The sequence below is a fragment of the Tachysurus vachellii genome, chromosome 7, assembly GCF_030014155.1.
Source record: "Tachysurus vachellii isolate PV-2020 chromosome 7, HZAU_Pvac_v1, whole genome shotgun sequence".
NCBI classification, from domain to species: domain Eukaryota; kingdom Metazoa; phylum Chordata; class Actinopteri; order Siluriformes; family Bagridae; genus Tachysurus; species Tachysurus vachellii.
The window spans coordinates 6,336,630-6,344,321 of NC_083466.1; the positions used below are offsets into that span (position 1 = coordinate 6,336,630).

Consider the following 7,692-nt stretch of genomic DNA (forward strand, 5'->3'; position numbering starts at 1 on the left):
TGAACTGTTTTATCTTATAGTGGACCAAGTATTAGAGCACCATATAAACCTGCTCACATTCTTTTCTCATCCTTTTCACAATAATCCCTCTGTGATATAAACTCTACCTGTTCTTCGATCATACATACTGCACAAATATGATCTTAACCCCTGTCAAGGTTAATCTCAGTAGATACGATCATTACAGATATACCAGCTCAGATAAAACAACTAAACATTTTAAACTGTCAGTAAAATAAACAAATATTTAATCATAGATTTTTTTCTGATGATACTCAGTTGTATTATAGTTGTATGTTTCATATGTAACTACCTCTAACCTTGTGTTGTTAGAGTCTTCCAGTCCTCCTCACTCCTGAATGTAAAGCCACACACTGGTGACACTGTCATGTGATGTGATGTGAACACTGAGGCCCCCCAAGGATGCGTGCTGAGCCTTTATCTGCCATATCCCTGCTTTATTTAATTTCTATTGTTAATATTATCTGTATGCACCTTGGGACTGAGAGTAACGCAATTTCCATTCTCTGTATGTACTGTACATGTGGAAGATTGATAATAAAGCAAAACTTGAAACTTGAAACTTTATTAGAGCATCATTTGTTTTCTGCTCTTTTGCACAGTGTTCAGTGTGAGAAAGTTCAGTTCAATTCAGTTTTAACACTGAACACTTATACAAACACAGAATGTTTCTTAGTTAGATGTAGTTTCTTCACAGTTTTTTATATAATTAATTGTGATCAAAGTTTTTTCATCTAATCAAGCATTCATTATACTTGTGCAAACAACTGCATGTTAATTTGGTGCTTATGAAGTATTGTCCCTTTATAAATATTTGCTCTTGAGTATTTGACTTGATTATACTACTTTAATCTATTTTGTTTGTATGTAATTATACAGAATTATACATACATAGCTAAAACTGATGGTAGGTCATTTATTTAAGACCTAATTTTATTTTCATATTAAACTTAATGTTTCTCTGCAACAGTGAATGTAAATATAAATAATTTCTGAGAGAAACTAAACTAACACTTTAGTTAAACAATGTAACTTATCCACCCTGTTATAACAGCTGCTATTAATATTAATAATGTTTTAAAGTAATTAATACTGCATTTGTATACAAATGTGTAATTTATAGACTGCATATTCATACATAAACTATACAGATAAAAACATTTAAAATGGATTTAAACAAAGATTGTTCATTTGATCAATAAGAGAAGCTCATACTACAGAATATATGTGCAAACCTGTGTGGTGAAGTGTTTAATAGAGAAATGCTTTCATATAAATACTGTAAATGTATTCAGTCATGACCAGTGTTAACAGCTGTGTGTATTCACTCGATATGTTCATTTTCATTCACATGTGTTCCTTCATTGTGTAAAGTTCAGCACATAAAACCTAAAACTAACTTCACCTCAGTCAGTATTCCTTCACTAGCAGCAGCAGGTGTGGTGTTTATGGTGTTTGTAGTAGTTACTGAGGTAACTTTATCGGTCACATTACAGTAAATAGACAGTTAATTACTATGACTGTCTGGCTTTTACAGCTTTTACATCTAATACAGCTAACACACTGCATATGAGATTTAACTGTGTTAACAACCATCAGAGCCGATCGGCCCTATACGCTCATTACGCAAGTTGCGTAGGGCCCCGCAACTTACGCAAGGCCCCGCCTCCCCCTGCCTCGTTTTACAGCGCGTGTTAATGTTTACTGTGTAGATGACAATATGAAGCTGAGCTATCCATCTGGCCATGAAAAGAGAAAAACAGAAACAAAATGAGAGTAAAATGCGAGAACAGCAATCAGGTAAACTTGTGTTCTCTTCAAGTTTGATGTCAGCAAGAGCAAATAACAGTAAAGTTAAGCTGATGTGATTCTGTCACTATGTGATTGTGATTCTAGTCTCTATCTGACAAATTAAATTAGCTGTGCAGTGCTGCCAGTCTCCTTCTTGACCTGTCTGCCACACAACAATTTATTGCGTGAACATTCGCGTGAATAAAAGCCCAAGGGCAATGGTGTTTATAAATGGCAGCTCGATAACCGCGCAGTGCGTGAACATGCGTTCATATGCGCGTGCAATCGTGCACGAAATGACACACGTGCTTTCCAGCAGCGACATTTGTGTTGGGACCAGTACAAAAAGTAGCGTGATAGCATTCCTAAATGACAATGTTTATAGTCTCTCAATCAAGGTTACAACAACGTTAATACAATATGGAAACCAATGGATTTACATTGGAATGGGCATAATGCCAGGTCAATATGAATGCACATTCCTCAGTAAATAATAACCATCAGGGATCAAGTACTGCTCTCATACATACTATAAAACACAGTGATACAGCATGGCAAGCCATTTTAGCTTTTATACAGTGTGGCAAATGGTTTACATGGCTCACAGTTCAGGTAGGAGGGCCCCTTAGCAGAATTTTGCTTAGGGCCCCAGGGAGGTCAGGATCAGCTCTGACAACCATCATACATAGTATTATGTTTCATGTGTATATTGACAGCTGTACACAATGTATATTAATAAATCCTACATATTTCCTGTTGCTCTGCTTGTGCTCATTTACATTAAGAATCGTTAAAGAAATGACCAACTATTCTAAACAACTTCCCCATTAGGCTGCTTATGTTACTGTTTGCTGTAGACATAACAGAATATCTAAAAAGAGAAGCTAATTTCAGTAAAAAGTTCATGCAGTTCTTAAAAACACATGTAAACTGTCTGAACCTTGAGAGCATCAAAATCACTATTTACTCAATGATAAAATTTACGGTGATATAATTTACAGTAAGTGGAAGGAGAGTGTCTTAGAATCATGCCTGCAATTTTACTTTTCTACCACGTGCATGCACATTGTCACTAGTGTGAGTAACTATTCACACATTCCCACTCACAGAATCTTTATATATTACATTCTATCCATAGATATGGACAAATTATGCATAAAACTACGCATAGAAAAGATTAATACAATACACAAGACTGCAGGTCTGTTGAAGACAGGAATGGTGCTGATAATTCTTTTCAGAATTTTAAAAAATGTTTTTTGAAGATTCAGAAAAAATGTGAAAACATTAGGAGAATGAACACAAATCAGAAACTGCAACAAATTATAAATCATTAAATATTTGTTTGAATTATTACATTTTAAACAGATTTAATCAATGTAAATGAGGTCAGAAGTGACATGAGTGTTAAGTAGGCTGAGGGACTGATGTCAGAATTGACATGACTACACCTCAGTAGGTGGAGCTAGATGTGGTGAGATACAGTTTAGACAGTTTCACAGAGATACTGACATTTATATCTACTGCAAGAGACACACAGAACAATCATGTTATTCTTCTTTGTATTGATAATTGTCAAAAATATTGGTAAGTCATTTATATTATACATAACCTTTAGGTGGATGCTGAAGATTTGTACTGTTATCTAAACATGATGATTCATTTAGCAAAAAAATTGATATGTCCTTAAGCAATGAAAGTAGGAATGTTTATGTTGTTTTAATATCTTTGCAGCAGGTGCTGTTGACAGCAGCATTACACCAGACCAAACCATCATATCTTCAAGTGAAGGCAGCAACATCACACTGACCTGCACATATGATGACTCGGCTTACAATCTCCACTGGTATCGACAAAAACCTCATTTAGAACCAGAGTTTCTGCTGCAGATTCATAAATCCATGGACACTAGAATTAAACATGAGCTTGACCCACGACTTTCCATCAAAAGTCGTAAAAATGAGAATAAAGTAGATCTGGAGATCTTTCCTGCTGCAGTATCAGACTCTGCACTGTACTACTGTGCCATGGAGCCCACAGTGACACAAAACTCTAACAGACTGTACAAAAAGTCAAGCTTGATATTTTTTTCTCAGCAGGTGGAGCTGTTTACCTGTTTCATACAAACAGAGTCATTTACTAGTTCCTGTATTTTGATCATCTTCTTACCCAAACTGATAAAGCTTAATGTTTGAACAATTCATAAAAACAAACTCTTTGTATTAAATGATTATTGACTTAATTCCTGGTTAAGGTTCATGCTGTTAATTCCCCTGTTGTAACAAAGATGTAACACAGTAACACAATGTGTAAACAGTTAAGGCTGAACCCCCTAATGCACTGTGCATTCCTCCATAACATAACACAGATAATTTCTCTAATCCTGCACACAAAATAATGTCAGAAAATGTCCATCTCGGTGAGTATTAACATATTACATAAAGTTATATTTTAAAACTCTGTTGTTCTTTTCTGTAAGTTACTGTGTAAGACTATGCAATGGCTTGAAAAGTTTCCTTGACAACAATGGGATATAATCCCAAAGAGCACCAACCAGATGCAAGCTAATGTGAGCTTTCCAGCACAGAAATACAGACCAAAGTTGCAGACCCAGTGCTAGATTTTATCACCCCACTCTAGAACAGACTCATGAAAGAGGTAGGAAGCTTAATCAGTAACTTGAAAGTTTTTCATGGCAGCCGCAGGATTTGAACCCACGGCTCTAGGGAGACATGGAGCCCAAATCCAGCACCTTAGACCACAGTACATGAGGACGCAAGGAAGCTTAATCAGTGCAATAAAAGCTTTTCTTGGCAGTGGTGGGATTTGAACCCACGCCTCTAGAGAGACTGGAGCCTAAATCCAGCGCCTTAGACCACTCGGCCACACTACCTGAGGTTGAAAGAATGTCATTATTGTGAAGTTTTCTGCTGTCTAGCAAATAAAGTTTAGGCATTGAACTTGCTCGTGTGAACTAACACGTATCTGTGTGCAACCAGCATGGAAATACGGCTCAAAGTTGAAAAAGTTGCAGACCCAGTGCTAGCTTATCAAACCTAGCACAGACTCAGGAAACAGTTAGAAAGCTTAATCAGTGTCTTGAAAAGTTTCTCTGGCAGCAGTCTGTAGCATTAATCCAGCACCGTAGACCCTTCAAAAACGCTGCGTGCATGCAAGCGTGTACCCTGCATGCTTCCTAAAGCTACAGTAATGCGCTTAAGCAGGGTCTAACTCAGCACACCCTTGCAAAACACCTAGACCCAGGGCTAAATTTTCACACTCCTCTCTAGCATGGACCAGGTGGAAAATGTTTGGTGTGCAACAATCAAAGGTGTTAAGGTTAAGAGAAAGTCAGTGATGAGGGTGGGATTTAAACCCACACATGCAAAGAAAAATGGATTACGTGACCATCGCCTTAACTTCTCAGCCACCTCCTCAGGTAAAAAAAGCTTCCTAAACATGCTATGAAAAGCATGGGGTCTTTAAATGTAGCTCTCCAGCACTCTTCATTTACCAAATGGGATTAAAAACGGTCTTGTCAAAAACACAAAGATCCAAAATCGCAAGGGCTTTGCAAAGTTCATTGGCACTGCCTAGCCTTAGCCTCTTGTTGGCTGAGCTCATGTGAACTAAGCATGCTGAGCATCTGTGTCCTAAGAGCATGGAAATACGGCCAAAAGATGCAGACCAAGTGCTAGCTTATCACACCCCACTCTAACACGGAGTCAGAGAGCAGGTATAAAGCTTAATCAGTGCCTTAAAAGATTTCCCTGGCAGCAAGATTTGAACCCTCACTTCCATAGAGACTGGAGCCTTATCCAGAACCTTAGACCACTCAGCCACATGTAAGCCCTTGGTCATGAGGGATCTGTGTACAAAGACTGTATCATGCATTATTAATAAAGCATATGTGCTTAAGCAGGATCCACACTCTTGTACAGAGCAGGTGGAAAAGCTTTCTGTGTGCAACAATCAAAGGTGTAGAGGTAAAGAAGTCACCAACAAGGGTGGGATTTGAACCCACGCATACAGAACACAATGGGTTAGAAATCCATCGCCTTAACCTCTCAGCCAGAACTAGGTCAAAAAGAACTGCCTGGAGGGGAGAAAGAAAAGAAGGAAAAAGGGGGAAAAGAGAAAAAAAGGAGAAAAAAGGGGAGGGGTTGTAGTGCAGGACAATTCTTTGTAGACTTACATAAAAGTGAAAGATTAACACACAATGCTTATTTCTCCAAACACATTTTATTCACTAATACACTTCATTTCAACAAGTTAAAACATTTAAACAATTTATGTTTTAACTTATTAACAACACATGCATTATATATATATATATATATATATATATATATTCATATATATATATATATATATATATATATATATATATATATATATACGTATATATATATATATATATATATATATATATATATATATATATATATATATATATATATATATAAAATGTATATAATGTATATAATGTGTGTATCTTTATAATACACCTATATTTACAATAAAGTGCTCAATATGTATATATTACATATTTATTTATTTTTATTATTGAAGTGAATGTGGGGAACAGAAGCCCAACTCACCAAGAAGAGACTTTAGTGTTGTTTATTGTTAATAATACCATCTTGGTCCTGTCCAGCAGTTCTCTGCAGTCTTCATGCAGCTGATTGATGTGACTGTATGTCATCACAACTAACACTGAGTTATAAACAGTCTGTGGATAAACAGATGCATTGTTTGTATAATGAATGATCAGTAGTCTCTACAATCATATTCAATAACAGCATCAACAAAAATATTCTAAATATTAATTCAGAAAATGAGAATCACATACTAACTTTTTTATTAATACAATGTTTGTCAATTCTCAAATAAAAATTCAGTTATAATAAAATAATATAAAGGTGTAATTACAGTTACACTGAAAACAATTAGGGTTGATAGCAAGAATTCTGTAATTAAAGCCATTTTCTTGTTAGTTAAAATCCAGCATGCTTTTTCTGCACCACTCTGTGCAAGCACACCCCAGATGGGACTTGAACCCACAATCCCTGGCTTAGGAGGCCAGTGCCTTATCCATTAGGCCACTGGGGCACTGCTGTTTTGAGTTTCTGCTGTTATAGGTTTCTGCTGGAGGCATATAAGCGCTAAACTGTCACAACTCTGCACATTAGGCCATTTCATTTTTATTAGAAAGTAGGCTGCTCTTAGCAGAGGATGGTTTCGATCCATCAACTTCTGGGCCCAGCACGCTTCCGCTGCACCTCTCTGCTTCAGCACACCCCCAAATAGGACTCAAACCTACTATCTATGGCCAGTGCCTTATCAATTAGGCCACTGGGGCACTGCTATTATAATAACCCGCCCCAGGCCTCCTCCTGTAAATGACTCTGATGAGGACAATGATGGCTCAACAGAGGAAGCAAATTTTGTAAATGTCATTGAAGCAAAATCACAGCTTCAAAAGGTGTGGGATCTACTGAATGACCCAACTCAAAGTGTTGAAACCACCACACAGCTCCTTAATAAAGTAAACATGACTTATGAAGACTATAAGAATTATGTAAAGTCTATGTCTACATCAAGTTTAACAGTCATGGAGAGACGGCCCCTAGACTGCTGGGTTAATTGTTATAATCCATTGCTACTAAGAGCTTGGAACGCAAACATGGACATACAGTTCATTCTTAACCCATACAGCTGTATCATGTACATTCTTTCGTATATTTCCAAAGCTGAACATGAAATGAGTGAACACCTGAAGAGAGTGATAAAAGACTTTAGCAAAAATAACCTGTCTGAGTGAGACAACATGAAGCATGTCATTCATTCATCTTTTACCGCTTATCCGAACCACTTCGG

General features: G+C 36.8%; 2 non-coding genes across 2 annotated transcripts; both read right to left on the reverse strand.

Annotated features, from left to right (window-relative positions):
- Positions 1-4,623: 4,623 nt before the first annotated feature.
- Positions 4,624-4,705, reverse strand: trnal-uag (transfer RNA leucine (anticodon UAG)). Its single transcript has one exon. It is a non-coding gene; the product is annotated as a tRNA-Leu (tRNA).
- A 2,146-nt stretch (positions 4,706-6,851) lies between these two features.
- Positions 6,852-6,924, reverse strand: trnar-ccu (transfer RNA arginine (anticodon CCU)). Its single transcript has one exon. It is a non-coding gene; the product is annotated as a tRNA-Arg (tRNA).
- Between the last annotated feature and the right edge of the window lie 768 nt (positions 6,925-7,692).